Here is a 17,421-nt window from a genome sequence, read left to right on the forward strand (position 1 = left end):
AATTAATTTCAATATGATGATTTAAGTCCTCGACAATCATAGGTTTTAAAAATGTAAACTTTTCTTAAGTTAAAGGTCTGATGATGGTTTTTTACTTTGTAAGCGTTAGCTCTGTTCTCTAAGTCTTTGTTCCTCAGGTGATGATGATTTATTGTAACACAGCTTGACAGGTCATTGTAAAAAGATTCCCTCATTATAAAAGTAATACGTGTTCCCTCATTATAAAAGTAATACATATTCATTAAAGGAAATTTGAAACATAAAGACGGTGGCAACGTAAGAAATGATTACCCACTGGACCATCACTCAGAAATCAGTGCAATTAACATTTTTTGTGTTTCCTTCTATTTCTCTTCTCTGAATCATTTTTTGTTGTTCCAATTATACTACATATGCATTTTGTGCCCTGCTTTTTGCACTCAGGATTACATTGTAACCATTTTCTCATGCCATTAAAAGTCCTTTCTATAAACAAAATTTTAATAGCTGCATAATATTACAACTTGTGGTTATTTCACTGCAATTTATTTCACTCTCTTCCCATCTTTGGAGATTTAATCTAGTTGAAGTTTTTTTTTACTATTATAAACAATTCTCTAAAAGCTACCTTCCTATAGAAAATTGTCAAATTTCTAATTCATGACATAGGACAGATTTGTCAGTGTGGAATTGGCAAATCAAGGGTTATAACTTTTAAAATATTTAGAAATATATTGCCAAACAAACCTTTCAAAGTAGTATCAGCTTATGCCCCTGATAGCAGTGAAGTTCTAATGGATTGTATCCTTGCCATTATTTTGCATTTCCTATTGTCATTTTATAAACTTTGCTAATTTGATTAGATAAATTGTGGTGATTGAATTTTATAGTTTATATTTCTACTGAGCCAAATGTTGAAATAGCCAGGTAGATAAAGTTGGGTGTGCAAAAAGACCTGTTGATAGTTATTGGTTTTCCAATCCAATAATATTACTCAACTCTACATAAAAAATGTTTCTTTTTAAAAAAATATAAATTATTTGTTTTGAAAATTATATATAAAAAAGCTACACTGTCATGAGGAAATGGGTATTACTATTATTATAATAGATAGTTTATATTGAAATATATTACCATAACTGTTAATATAATATACTATGAATATAAATTAACATTAAACTTTATATTAATATATTCATAGGTTTCAATATCTATTATATGTCTATATTATGTATTAATGTATTTTCTGTTATTATAATGGTTATATGTATTGTAATGCCTTTATTTAAATGAAGCAAGCCTTAGGCTTCTCCTTGAAGCAAAAATGTTTATTATGGTAGCAAAGAAAGAAATTAGGTTGTTCTGAACTTATTTGTTCGTGGTGATTAGCCACTGAAGTTCAGTGATCATTATTTCCTCATTAAAGTACTCTCAGATTATTCTTTTAATAATGAGCTGCTATGGAGCCATTTTTTCCTCTCATCTTTTTTTCTAACTTCTCCTTGAACAGATATAGAGTGTGCTTGTACCCTTGCTCGATCAGCAGAGCAATGGGATTAATACTGCTAGGTTTCTGTAAAGGCTTGCAAGAGATACAAGTGGGCATCTGAGTGTAGCCTTTGACTTGAGTACACAGTGGGTGCTGCTCCAGTGAAACTTAGCTAGTCAGAAATATGCAGGTGAATCTGGAGATCTGTACCACATCCTTCCTTAAACATTTTTGCAACGTCTTGTCTAAGTATTCGAGTGCATATTCATGCTTTCACCCAAGAACATTAAGCCCATTTCTAGAGAGAGTCTAGAAGAGCTCTTGGACTATACTCTTTTCTTCTCTCCAGGGTCAGAGTGAATGGAGATTTATTTGAAGGTTTGATACATAAATTGGCTTGCTTGATACCACAAAAGCAAGTAATGTGGTACCTCTTTTCCTGCAAGTATATAGGGCCTTATGTTTACAACTCTGGTGGAGTCCTGAAGTATAACTCATATTAAGTATCTATCTATCTATCTATCTATCTATCTATCTATCTATCTATCTATCTATCTATCTATCTATCTATCTATCTATCTATCCTATCTATCTATCTATCTATCTATCTATCTATCTATCTATCTATCTATCTATCTATCTATCTATCTATCTATCCTATCCTATCTATCTATCTATCTATCTATCTATCTATCTATCTATCTATCTATCTATCTATCTATCTATCTATCTATCTATCTATCTATCTATCTGTGTCTCACTATGTACCCAGACTGCCTGTGTCACTTCCACTGGCCTAAAAAGCTCTTGATCCTTTTGCATCAGGCTTTTGAATACCAGAATTATAGATGTGTACCCCCATAGCAGGCTTGTTTTTACCTCATTTTTTAAACCGATGCATCTATGTGTGTGTGTGTGTGTATGTGTGTGCACATGCACACACATGCATACACATGCATACACATAGGTGCACATGCTGGGGATTAAACCCACTGCTTTGTGCATGTCAGGGTAAGTGCTCCACCATTGGGCTACTCTTCTAGCCCATAAATTGTCTTTGTGTCCCAAGCAAAGCAAGACCATCGTCAAAAACATCCTTATTTCTATCTTTTGAGATTCCTCCAGAGCAACAGTCTTTCCTCATTTGTAGCCAGTCAAAAGCATAAATAACCATTCTGAACACAGGAGGTTCACAGGCCAAACTTGAATCACCAGCAGCCAAATTTGATACTGGCTCCAATTCTTTCAGATACACAGCTGTTTGCAGCCAGATCCAGACTCCAGTTTATAAAAATGCCTTTTCAGGTCATTTAAAAATGTTTTATTAATGACCACCTCAATGGGCTGACGGAGGTCAGTATGCTAAGACCAAGATAAAAATGAGAACTGTATTTTTTTCTTCCACAGTTGGCTCAGTAGGAGATCCTATTAGTGTGCTAAAAAGTTATATAATTAGCATGGCACTCACTGCTCATTTGGTGAGCCAAACTGATTTATAATGTTCAGAATACAAAGCATGGAAATGTCATCCTCATACACTCTATGCTGTCACTGATAGCCAAGAGCAATTCTGACTGACAGACCCATAGTAACAGTGGTGATGAGAGTCACCATTAAACAGCAGCCCGCATTTGGATCCTTGTTCCTTCAGGCACTTCTGAATCCAGAGAGGCCCAGGATATAGAGAGCATACAGTGCCAATGACATGTGTGCACTTATGTTCTGATAAGCCAGAAGAAAGTGGATAGAAGTGCTGGCCAAATCACAGGTGAAATGGATGCTTTTCTTCTTTCTTCTCTTTCCAAGAATTCCTCTTAAGTTGATAGTCAGTTCACACTTTAGACATGTTTTGGTGTTCTGTTGTACTTTCCAACTATGATCACAAAGGAAGGGTTTGGTTGACCAAATAAAGCTAAATATTTAAATTATTAAGGAAAGACATATGATCTGAGTTATCAGGAAATTTCTCCAATTGTTATGGGTTTGTTTCACTCTGACAATTATCAGAATTTATGGATTGTTCCTAGTGGCCAATCTCTTTGTATCTCTCAGACTTTTTCATTGGAGTGTATCATTTCTACCTTCAGATAATCAGGTTCTACTTTCTCAAACAGTCTTTAGATATTTGATAAAGTGTAAAGACCTATAACTCCCTGAAATACTGCTGTATATTGGTTGGGATTTATGATTAGAAGCTACTATAAGACATAGTAGAGGATCTGATACCTTAACTCTTGTTTATATCAGGGGAAAGATGAAAAAGAAAAAATCCCAGGACAAGACAAGCATATTATACATGATAAACAGAGCCTGCAGATCTGTGCATAGGTGGCTCATGATGCTTTCTTAGCCGTTGGTCTGGCCAGACCAATCCCTATGTCCTGATTCTTGTGTAAGTTGAACCTACAATTTCAGATGATGACTATTGGTTCACTGCTCCTATCAGAGCAACCTTCTTCCATATCACATCTACCTCTTCCACATCATAGCTACCTCTCCCAGATTCATGCTTAATGTGGCACCAACTCTATGACTAGAGCTTAGCAACTTCAGTGCTCTCAAAGTAATGGTTCATTGTTATCGTGGTTGTTATTTGGGTATTTATTTAAGTTTGATCACTGCCATACTAAGGAATGTTGTCATTTGTGCTTAAATTTTATATAATGCCAGATAGAAGGTAAGAAGGAATGTTGTACCCCTTGCATCAGATCAAACACATCAATTTATTATTTGGAACTTACTTACATGTGAGACCATATTATGAGGCACTTTGGTATAAGGTACCTTGCCTTCTAGCTATTTCCTCTCATGGTATCACCTTGCAGGAACCTGTCTGTGTCCTTTCTATAGCATTACGTAACTTCATAACTCCTCTCAACTCACTTTATATTCTGTGCATTTATTTAAAGTTTATTCACTTATTTAAATTTCAATTTACATATTTAATTTGTAATTTCATTTCAGTTTCATTTATTAAATTATTTATTGTATCTAACTTGATTAATATTCCATTACTTTTTAGTTGAAATTCAGCAATTTGTTCTTTTTATGAAGTAATTTTCTAAAAGGTGGTCATGAGTCAATGACTATTTCATTTTTGCCTCAGACTTACAGAGGGTAGCTCTGCTGTTATGTTAACCACTTGTGAAGCATTCCTGGCTTTTTGCGTGGAACTTCTCTTCCTCCTTCTCACCCTCTAGGCACTGTCTTTGGTATCTTCTTCCTGGAAACAGCTAAGACGTTTCTGTGGAGAGGCGAATAGTGTGTTTTTGCAGAATGCACAGTATTTATTTTTCTATACTGTGACAACTCCTCTACATCTATTCTGAGCTTCTTTATTAAGTATTTATCTAAATTAAGAGGTCAAAAAGCTGTTAGTTTAAAAAACTTGTTATTGATCAACAGCCTGGGTATAAGATCAGTCATTGAGACAAGCATCATGAAAGGGAAATTGTTAGATGTATCTTTTTTATTAGTAATTTTTAGATGAGAAAATTTCATTATCTCTACAATCTCATTAAACTATCATTCACTTGTCTATTTGCCCACATGGGAACATTAAACATTCTCAAACATGCTTTTCAAAAGGTTCAAAATTATATATATATATATATATATATACACACACACACACACACACACACATAAATATATAATACAGATTCCAAAACTCATACTTGAACATCAGTTTCATTATTTGAGAACCACATGGTATGTTTTCAGTATAGGCAAATATTGTTTTGTGTGTTCAGAATTGAGTGTGTATTACACTTGTCTGCTTTGAAGCCTTGTCCTTGGATATGCCACATGGTGGAGGTAACATGGCACCACTGCAGGCTGGGTCGAAGAAGAAGTGAAAGGTTTTGCTTTGGGCTAACTTTGGGCAAGCTCTAGGTCAGATTCCCACTTGGAATTTTTTAATTAGCATGGTTTGATTTCTATGCTAAGTGATGGGTGATGTTTTATTTATTTAGAGACCATTGTTTAATGAGTGTCATAAATACCCTAAAAACTGATTATCAACCTAATTTTTACTAAGAGAAAAGCTATTGACTTAAAGATTTATTGAAATCAGATGGTATATTGGTTGACTAATGCTGCCTTAACAAAGCACCACTGACTTGGTAGATTAAGCAACAGGAATAATTTTCCTACTATTCTGAAAACAACAAGTCCAAGATCAAGGTGTTAACAGACTAGATTTTTCCTGACGTGTCTCTCCACAGCTGGCTGAAAATTGCCTTCTCATTGTATTCTCATATGGTCTTGCCACGCAGGTGCCTGTCTGTGCCCTTTCTATAGATGTTCTACTTGTATGGGATCGGGGCTCATTCAATGACCTCATTTATCAATTACCTCTTTGAGAGCTTGTTGTTCAATTCAAACACATTCTGAGGTTCTGGATGTTAGAACTTAAGCATAATGCATTTGGGACCACATTCAACCTATAATAGATAAGGGAAAAGTTACCTTGTAAGGGCTTCTTTTCAGGGATAGGAGAGTTATGCAGTTGTGTCAGCAGTTGGAAGCGAAAGCTCATCCATGACAAACAGAAGAGAATGAGCTTCCCATTTCTCTTCTCCCACATTGGGAATCTTCAGAGTTAAAGAGAAAATAAATTTTGTAAAAACTTAACCAAGAAAGTGGCAGATATGTCCTCACTGAAAGTATTTTGCACAACCCATAATTCTCTCACAGCCTTGCTCTTCTGAGATTAGGTTAACAAAAGAAAACTCTCTGAGTTCTCCTTCATGCCACCCTCACTCCACCCCTGGAGCATTCCAGTTTCCCCAGGCAGGCCAGGGAAATCCTGCCTTCTCAACTCTGTGAGTGCTAGTCACACAGCTCCAAATCAAAAGTAAAGAGATGCTTTTTTCTCCTCCTTAGGAATATATTTGGAATTTTTTTGTTTTACTTTGTTGTACATTATTCTTAATGGAAGTCCAATCCTAATCTAACTTCCTGACAGCTGTGCCCTGATTTGTGCTCTTGTGGGTTTCTTTTTGATGTCTATCAGTGACATATTTCTGTGTCTTGAAGCAGTTTCTTTCCCTGTGCAATTGTATAAAAAAGATTTACTAACTTGAGGATTTGTAGTGGCTTTACCCAAGGGCCCTGTATACTGGACTCTAAATGAATTTGCTTATAGGCCATTTCTCTGAATCAGATCATGATAAAATGGAACCTCTGTTTCCCATGGATGTTACAGCTAAGTAGACCTATTTTCAGTCAAAACAGTGACAGTCTGACCTCTTCAGATATTTTTCAGAGAATGTAGTTTTGAAATTGCCCATTGCAGCACTTAGTAAAAACATTATGGGGAGCCAGATACAGTGGTACATGCTTATAACACCAGCTACTTACCATGTAGCAACCAGGCAAAACATTAGTGAGACCTATCTTTTAGTGTACGTCTAGGATAATCTTAGTAGCTGAGCAGAATAGTTCAATAGCTATGTACATATGACCATATGAGATGATGCTAAGCAAAATGAACTCTAAGACATGGACACAAGAGGTTTTTCTTTGTTTTTGTTTTTAATATACTATGTGATTTTTTTGTTTCTTTTGTATACTCTTCCTCCATGGTATATCCTCTCTTGTCATTGTATTTGATTTGGGTACCCTGGTATTGTATATACATTTATTTGAATTAGAAAAGGGAAGGGAACAACAGAATGATGAGACAAAGGACAAGGGGTGAACCAATGCAATAGGGATATGCACAAGACACTATGAAATGATCTGTACAACTTGGAGGAAGAGGAAAATAGGAAAAATGAGGGAAGGGGTAAAAAGTTTGACAAGAATGTACTTAATACCTTACTTATGTAACTGTAATCCCTCTGTACATCACCTTGACAATTAAAAAAATATAATAATCTGGTCATGGTACATGGCCAACTAAATAAAGGGGCATAAGGAGGAGAATCAAGGGTGATCCTGGAGAAGAAAGTCCCTATCTGAAAACTAAACTAAAAGAGAAACAACAACAACAACTAACTCAAGTGATAGAATACCTGCCTAGCAAGCATGAGGCCTTGAGTTCAGACCTCAATACCAAAGACACTTGTGGGAACTTGGAAGAGAACTGTATAGGCAATTTATCCATTGCTCAGTGTTCCTCAAGCTTCCATGGGAAAGTAAAATGTCAGGAAACAATGTACTTTGGCTATCACTCCGGCAAGCTTTAATATTGTTCAGCACATGGGAGAAAAAAATATTCCAACTTTTTGCCCATGTAGTTCTAGACATTAATATGAAAATGCTTATTTTACAACATAGAATTAAAGACATTATTCAGTGTCTCTTATAAAGGACAAATATCTGCCTTGCATCTTTCTTATTGGAAAAGTAATCATTGTATTGCACAGCACTTTTCCTTGTCTATCTTAGCTTCATGCGAAGCTCTAACTTCCTAATGTCAGTGTTCAGTGGAGTAACTGGTATTTTTAAGGATGTGGTAATATATCTGTGTTCTCTTTAAGGAATTTTTTTTGCTCTGTCTCTATCTATACCTGTCATCAGTGCTAAGGATCATACTTGTAGACTTTCTGTACCATCTTTGGCAAGTGCTTAACCACTGACCTACACTCTCAGCCCTTGTTACTTTAAATAATCAAATACGTAGTCATAGTTGGTTTAATGTTGAAATGATTTTTACATCAACTTTTTGAAAGAATTAAGTAAAACCAATAAGTAGTAGGAAAAGAAGATGATTGCTCATAATAATTAGTGGTGTCTCTCATAGAAACATGGATGATCTATGAGCTCTCTGTATTTAAATCCAACATCAATCAGCCATCAATGATGTTGGCTACTCTATACTTACATCAGTTGATTACAAACACCCCTATTGAGCATGCTAAGTATTTTTTTCCTGCTCACCAAAAGTGTATTCTTTGTCCACATTGTCATGTTTGTTTTCCTTCCAACTGTAACATAAGTCTAGTTACTTTTCTTGGGGTCACTGCTTTTGCTTTTTGTACAATAGATAAAAATAAGCTCAATAAATACATCTACTGGACATTCTAATTGCTGAAAAAGACTACTTGCAATATATGAAATTACAGTTCCCTACTATTGTTAGGAAGCAGAGCCTTAGTTCAATAATATGCCCACTTGTGATTTATCATCTCCTGGGTATAATTCAATTGATTTTGTGTTCCATAAGAGAAATACTCTTAAAATTTTGTGTTCAGTTTTGAAGTAGGTAAGGTAGAATGTTGCCATTTCAAAAAATTCTGGATGATAGGGACATAATTTGCTTTGCATTTTGTATTTTATTATTCTTAGCACTTTCCTGTATGTTGAAACTAGGAAAATTTTGGGAACTTTAAATACTTGAGAAAAAAGGAGCAATACCTGTCTTGAAGTTGGAGAGAGGGTAAAGCAGGAGAGACAAAATATCCATGCCCTCTGCCTGGTGGGCACAGAGATCCAAGACGTTTCTGCTACAGAAAAGTACCTTGACTTTGGATGATTTCTGAATAAAAAATGATTCTTGTAGATGATCATTTTTGCAGGTGATACTTCTGGGGTGTCACACTGAGCTACGAATCTGGAGTTTCTGTATGCAAAGCACCCCTATGCACCATGAGTGCAACAGAAAATCATGCACAGCTGGATTGTTGGCTCTCTATAGGACGTAAATCTAAAGTGGGCTGAGAGATGGCTCCTGGGAAACACCAGAGGCCCAAACCTGAGGTTCTAGTTGTGAAAAATCTGCAGATAACCAGTGCACAGGCCAAATTCTTTTAAGATATATCAAGATACTGAGTTTGACAAAAAATACTCCATGCGTTTGTGTGTGCATCTCAGTGCTTATGTGTTTGTTTTGTTTTGTTGTTAAAGGGACCAGTGTGACTCTGATTTATTTGGCACTGATCTTAGCCTTTGAGTAAAACAGAATTCTGAATGCTACCAGTTTGCATTTCCTAGGGCAAAGTCATCTTTCTGGGTGAGTGGAAGTTCAATGTTGAAAGGAATTTTGGCCTTTTAGATGAGTCACTGATCTGGAAGACTCTTTTGAGGCAAGTCAAATGCAAGGGTGAGATTTCTAAGGCAAGAGTAGGTATATGACTTGGTTATTACTCTCACACTGTTGGAAATTATACCACCTGGCATATATAGATGCATGAGTGTAGGAGAACTTCGATTTCATGCAGAACTTTGGGGTACAGTGCAAAAGTTTATCAGTAACTCTTAACCTTTATTTCTGCTACTACCTCATTTCTCTGAAAACTGTTACCATCTACAACATTTCTCAGTGCCTAGAACATTCTTTAGGTATATAAATATAATTAAGGGGAAAATACTAAAAAAAGGGTGAGCAAGAGTGCAATCACAAAGAGAAGTACCAGTCTGGAAAACCACCAGTCTAGAAAGAGGACCACCAGTCTAGAATAAAAGGCTGCTCTAGGTTTGGGTGTCATTTCTGCCATTAATGGTTCACAACATAGGCCTGAGGCCTAGTAGATGATCAATAAGGATTTATAGAGTATTGGCTGAATTAACCAGCTGTGTAATCTTACGCAAGCCATTTAATCTCTTTGTCTTCAATTACCTTGCCTAAGGACTGAGGGGAATGGATTAGATGACCTCTCAAGCTCCTTTCAGTTGTAAAATTATATGAGTCTGTGATTGGACCTTTACTTCAGTGGAAGATTAATTGGACCGGAGTGTGAAGTATGGGTCCAAGTACAAGTCGAGAGAATATGTCTTTCTCTGAATCAGTCTAATGTCTCTACTACTAATGTGTGTGTGTGTGTGTGTGTGTGTGTGTGTGTGTGTGTGTGTGTGTGTGTGTGTGTGTATATATATACAGATATATGTATATATATGAGCATTCTGTTTTCCCCTTAGTTTACCATGTCTTCTGCCATTTTCTGGGAAGACCTTAAGTTCTTTAAGGACTAAAACTATGACTTTTTTTCCCCTATTTCTTTGTGCCTCAAAATATAACACATAATCATGCCTTGTAGCTCTGCTTAGGATTTCACAGGGTGTTCTCACATGGCTCATTTAATCTGCTAGGGAAGCATTATTTTCCCTTACTGCAGAAAAAACTGTAAGTTAGAGAAGCAAAATAGATTACTGAACATTGTTACTAGTAAGTAGGTGAACTTCAGATTGAGCTCAGGTGACCCTAGTTTCTAAGTGCAAGTCAGGTTCTTAAGACAGGACCAAAGGCTGTGTGGTAAGGGCCTTCTTATTATGACATTGCATAGCAGAAAGGCAAAGAGAAGTCAGACCTTTGTCTCTGCAGCTCACATCTCTTCATTCTGCACCAGCTCTGAGGTTGGATGAGGAAAGCCCAGCTAGTTCTGTTGGAGCTATAGTCCACTTTTTCTCCTTGGCCTATGCTGCGCAGGACAGAAAGAAAGCAGATGCCAAAAATGACAAAACTTGTTTACCAAGTCTCCACCTACCCCTCACAGGGCATTTTCTAGGAGCTGAATCTGTAGGAGCCCCTTTGAAATTTCCTGGACACCAAGAGCCTCACCCTTACCTGGAATTTCAAGTAAAAGTAAGGATGAAGCTGGCTGTTGTGTTAGCAATCTTCTACTGCCTAGAGGGAGGGGCCACTTCTGGAGCCTTCACAAAGCTCCAAGTTGCTGTTCCAACCTCAGAGCTTGGGAAACAATGGGCCTTCTTCCTTTCTCTAGAGCATCCCTATGCTGGAGTCTACAAAATGCCAATACCAATGCATTTTGTAGACTCCAGCATAGGGATACGCCTTTTCCTGATGCCCTTTGGTAATGAGTGGTCTACAGACTTCTTCCCCTTTCAGGCTCTTAGGGAACAGGTTCCCCAGTACTTTTGTTGGCATGGACATTAATATAAAGGTGAAGAATGTATAATCCTGAGCTAACATTTTGGCTTTGGAGCCTCCAGGACAACGACTATCAGATGGTCCTGACATGGTACATTAACAGGCACAGATAAATGCTACATTCTGTGAAATGTCTACTTCAGCCTTACCAACCTTCTGTATATTGTCCACCCGGAGGATTTTTGAGCTCACTTACTTGTCTCCCTTCCCCACCCTCTTTCCCAGCCACCCTCTTTAAGTGCTCACTGGTCATTTGAAGGTGAATTGGAAAAACAAGAAGAAAAACTATGTTCTAATCTGCATCCATAAACTTCTCACTTTGAATAGGCATAACAAAAAAGGTTGTGAACAGTAAACAGAAGATGTGAAAAACTTCTGAAAAATCAGTTTGAAATTTATATGTTTATGGATTAGATTTTGGTTTTCCTTAAATTCCTGCAGCTTTATTTTTCTTTTCCATGATTAGTTTCTCTCATGCTCTCAGTCTCTGGGCCAATGCATTATTTATATGACTCTTTTTCAGTAGATCTTCAAAAATAACATCAAAGTCTTTCCATTTCAGAAAACCTTGTGAGCGCTACTGCCCACAGCCTGTGTGTTAATATCAGCAGAAGTTATAATTTATATTTAACCTCACTAATGAGTGGTAGTTGACTGAATCTAGCCCATACATTAGTGTCAGTTTTTAAATTATGTATCAAGTTGAAACTATGGAATTTCATGTATAATATCAGATTTTGTCTCTGAAAAGTCTGAATATTTATCAACAGCTCAAATTTCTTCCCGATTCCAGCCAACTGGTACTGAGTACTGGGTCCCCAGTACTCAGTGGAATTGGGTTTTCTTGCTCACATAGCCCCACATCCTCTGGATCTTTTTTTTTTCTTTTTTTTTTTTTTGATCAGGCATGGAGCTTGAACTCTGGGCCTGGGCCACTGTCACTGAGCTCAAGGTTAGTGAGCTACCACCTGAGCCACAGTGCCACTTCCAGTTTTCTGGTGGTTCATTGGAGATGGAGTCTCATGGACTTTCCTGCCTGGACTGGCTTTGAACCGCAATCCTCAGATCTCACCCTTCTGAGTAGCTAGGATTTCAGGCATGAGCCACCAGTGCCCAGCCTGGATCTTTAATATACTCCCTCTTTATTTACTTAATGTTCATACAATGGTAATTACAGACTGCCACTGAGAGGATAAAACTTGGGGTGAACGTGGCCAAAGTTCTTTATACACATATGGAAAGCATATGTTGAAACTGTTTTAAGAAGGAAGAATGAAGGAGAGTGAATAGTAGGTTAAACTGGGTTGGGGTATACATGTATGGAAATACCTAAACTAAGCCGTTTGGACATAAAATTTAGGATTGTAAAAATGGAAAATAATGCCAGTGAAGGTAGATATTGCTAAAATTTAAATGACATTTAAATGAAGGGAATTTGTCAATACCTATCAAATTACAAATGCATGTATTCTATGACCAAATACTTCACTTCTAGCAATTTATTTTTATACTCATATCTTTGCAAAACAGCTTGAGAATAAGGTTATTCATTGAAGAGTTGTTTATAATAGTGAACAAGTTGAAAGTCTGTCCATAAACAGATTTCAAATACATAGAGCTTCATATGATGTAAAACTATATAGCTACACAGAGGAAAATGAGAACGTTTTCAGTGAACTGAAATGGAAATACACCGTGGGGCACTGGTGGCCCACATCTGTTCTGGCTATTCAGTAGTCTGAGATACAGAAGACTTCAGTTTAAAGCCAACCTGGGTAGAAAAGCCCATGAGACTCTTACCTTTGATTAACCAGACAGAAGACTGGCTAGTGGTGTGGTTAAAATGGTGCAACATTAGCCAAGCAAACAGGCACAAGACACAAAGTTTAAACTTCAGTCCTTCTTTACACAGAGAGAGAGATAGATAGATAAGAGCATTATAAGGCTACAGAAAAGTGGTTATAGTCTTCTATCTGTATTAAGTACATTTGTGTTTTTGTTGTTGTATGCATAAAAATCTCAGGAAGAGGATGCACAGAAATCCTAAAATATGGATCACCTCTTGGGTTCAGGACCAAGATACTTAAGAGAAATGAGAATCACATTTGTCACACAATATTTTACCGTACATTTTGATTGTTAAACCATGTAATTATATCCTTTATTTTTAAACATAAATTTCCTACTGAGCTCTAAAGACATTTACAGTGTTGATGTGATGTATGTAGGCAATGAATAGCAAGGATTTGTATCTTTCTAATCTCAAGAGTTTTTATTTAACATATTAAGAAGATTATTGAAAGAACCATCAGCGACAGCATGGGTCTTGGAAGTATTACTCTGGAATTTTTTGGTCTCCCTGTAAAGTTACACAGACTTAGTTTTTGGCCTTAAGTCATACTTACTTTCGACTTCCTTGAAATCAAGAATATCCTGTGTCATACCAATTAAAGCAAGTGTACTTTCAATTAAAGGTGTTAAGTATGATCCTTGGAAAGTTTAATTCCTTATAAAAGGATGGCCTTCAGTAGTTATAACCAATTAAGGATTTTCCCAACTATATTTCATCATGATTGGACAAGTCTACTATTCACCATCAATTACTGTGATCTTTCCAAAGGTGAAGATTTTAGGTTCAGATTCATAAAAGAATAATTTGACCAGTCACTGGCAACCTCCATGACTGAACTGCAGCTTATATTGATAAAGTCATGGACATTACTTTTGTGATATTAATATTTAAATAATCAAGATATGCATAATGATACTCTGGGTACAGTTCTTGCACTGCTCTTCTCTTTAGTAGAAAAATAAATTTAACCCAGACTGATCAGGAGAGAAGCAAACAGTGTCACTAATAACTATTGAACCAGATTTCCCTCCTTGGTCATTTTACCATTAAATAACATTCATAGTACTTGCTTTCCTAGTGATTATTTGTTCTTATTGTGGTTCTATTTTAACCCCTTCTCATATATAGCATACATCAAGACTTACTAAAGAAATTAGTGCATCATGATTGTTTTATGGTAACATGAAAAATCTTGGGGAATGTTGCTTTGCCTCAAAAAGCAACATTAGGAATTTTCAATATAGAACTGTTAGTTCTCATTCCACCACTCATTAAATTTTTAAACTTGGAAAAATTCATTGAATATAATCACCTAACAATAGTAGAGATGAAGTGTAAGCAGAAAAATTATAAATAACAGAAAACAGCTACTACTTCTTTGCATATCTCAAAGGCTCATTGTTAGAATCAAATGAAATGACATGTACACGTGTGTAAACATACATATTATTCAAATGTCTCTTGGTACCTGAGAGGGATTGACACCACAAAGCTATATCTTCAACCTGAAAATAATTTTTGATTAAATTTATGTTGATACTGGGTGCCCATGGCTCAACACCTATAATCCTAGTACTCTGGAAGCTAAGATCTGAGGATTGGGTTGGAAGCCAGTCCTGACTTGCAGGAAGATCCATGTGACTCTTATCTCCAGTTAATCACTGAAAAAAACAGAAGTGAAGCTGTGGCTCAAGTAACAGAGCACTAGCCTTGATCAAAAGGAGTTGAAGCCCCAGGACCAGAAAAAAATACATTTATATAAGCTAATTATTTGTTATTTTCAAAGAAATTAATTAGCATTTAAATTTTTATTTTAACTTGTGATAGAACAAAATTTGCAAGATACAGTGACATGAGCAAAAACTTTATAGGGCCTAGATAACATTTTTTTTCTTTTGTGCCAGTCTTGGGCTTGAACTCAGCCTGGGCAATGTCCCTGAGTTTTTGCTCAAGGCTAGTGCTCTACCTCTTGAGCCACATTTCCAACTTTTCTTTTGTGTGTGTTTATATATATTTTTTTGTAAAAATACTGTACAGAGGGGTTACAGTTGCATGACTAAGGTAATGAGTACATTTCCTATTGAGTATTGTTACCTCCTCCTTTGTTTTTACCCTACCATCCCTTCTCTCCCCACCTCCCCACCTACTCCTCCCTCCTACCACCCCCTAAGTTGTAAAGTTCGTTTTCAACATAGTGTCTTGTACATCTCATTGTTACAATGAGTCAACCTATACCTTTATCTCAGCATTTTGTTATTTCCCTTCCCCTCTCCAAATTAGGAAAATGTACCTACAAGATGCAGGGCATTGGAATCAAATACAGTGCAAACAGGGGTTATACCATGGGAGAAGAACATACAAAAGAAACAAAAAAATCACATAGTACATTATAAGTACATTAAAAATAACAGCAAGAAAGATAAAACCCTCTTGTGTCCCTATCTTGGGGTTCATTTCACTTAACATCATCTTATATGGTCATATGTACATAGCTTTTGAACTTTTCTGCTTGTCCTAGACATACACTAGTTATTGCAAATAAGGGAAACAGTGGGACCTATGTTTCTTTGGGCTTGGCTTAATTCACTTACTATATTTTTTTCCAAGTCTTTCCATTTCCTAACAAATGGGAGGATGTCATTCTTTCTGATGGAGGCATAGAATTTCATTACACACACACACACACACACACACACACACACACACACACACACACACACACACACACACACACACACACACACACACACACACACACACACACACACACACACACACACACACACCACATTTTCTTGATCCATTCATCTACTGAGGGGCATCTGGGTTGTTTCCATATCTTAGCTGTGGTAAATAATGCTGCAATAAACATAGTTGTGCTGGTAGCTTTAGTAAAGCCTTGTTTGTGATCATTTGGGTAAATGCCCGGAAGTGGCATTGCTGGGTCATAGGGGAGCTCTATGTGGAGTCTTTTGAGGAACCTCTATACTGCTTTTCAAAGTGGCTGAACAAGTTTATACTCCCACCAACAATGCAGTAGGGTTCCCTTTTGGCCATATCTCCCCCAGCTTCTGTTGTCATTAGATTTCTCTTCTTTTGGAGGGAAGTTCATTGGAGATGAATTTCATGCTTTTTTCCTGCCTGATCTGGCTTTGAACCCTGATACTCAGATCTCCCTCTCCTGAGTAACTAGGATTATAGGCATGAGCCACCAGTGCCTGGCTTCTAGATGAATTTTTAAGAATGGAAAGAGGTTCTAAGACCAAAATGTTTGAGAACTGTTGATGTATAGAACACTATGCAAATATGTGGCGATCCTGGTTGTTTACTAAGGCACTTGAGACTTTTCAAACAGTGCAGCAGCAAACACTCAGTCCTTCCACTACAGGGGATATTTGTTTATGGCACACTCTCCCTCCAAGGCAGTGTTGTATTAGACTGAACATTATGATTATGTACAACTTCATGTGTGGGTCATGAATCTTCTTTTTCAAGGCAAGGGTCCACAATTTTCAGTTGTCAGATTCTCAGAATGTCCTAACTGAGGCATATAGTGATAGGAATTATAGATTACCTCTGGTCCCATTCTTTCCTCAAGAGAGTTGTGATCAAAACTGGGAAACCCAAGAGGATGATGGGAAAACCTGAGAGCAGATACCAAGTTACAGTTCCTGTTTTTTTCTTGAATGACAGGTGCACACCACTTTTTTTCTGTTTAGATGGGAACTTGATCTTTTTGCCCTGGCTTATTTCACTCCAAGGTCTTCCCAATCTCAGCCTCCTATGTAGCTGGGATTGAAGTATGAGCCAATAACATCAGGCTTTTAGATACAATTTTAAACTATAAAATATACTCTTGGTTTACTATTTTGTTCCATGAGTTAATGTATAATGCTTTTAACTCCTATTACTGAGACTACCTTCCCTGATTATTTACATTAAAATTTGTTTAATGAAATATTATTTTCCCAGGAAAATAATAGTATGAAAAATATTGAGGATATAATTTACTCTAAACTAAGGCTTCTAAAATTTTAATTATGAAATTAGTTTTAAGCTTACAAAAATTTTGGTTTGGGAATTTTATGATATAAGCATATTTGTATAAGTAAATTCCTTCAATTGTTACCATTATAATTCTTCCAGTGTAAGAAATACTTTGGGGTGAACTAAAACTATAAAATGCTATTTTATGTTAGCAGCATCTTGTAAAAATTGGAATTAATTTGGTTTGATTAAACCTTGCCTTATTAGTTTTTAATGTGC

The 17,421-nt window shown here is 36.5% G+C and overlaps 1 protein-coding gene across 3 annotated transcripts in view; it reads left to right on the forward strand.

Annotated features, from left to right (window-relative positions):
* Positions 1-17,421, forward strand: part of Stk39 (serine/threonine kinase 39) — a 263,115-nt gene that overhangs the window by 186,108 nt on the left and 59,586 nt on the right. The gene's annotated exons all lie outside the window — the stretch shown is intronic.

Source organism: Dipodomys spectabilis, unplaced genomic scaffold (genome assembly GCF_019054845.1).
Source record: "Dipodomys spectabilis isolate Male_0828 unplaced genomic scaffold, ASM1905484v1 ptg000174l, whole genome shotgun sequence".
NCBI classification, from domain to species: domain Eukaryota; kingdom Metazoa; phylum Chordata; class Mammalia; order Rodentia; family Heteromyidae; genus Dipodomys; species Dipodomys spectabilis.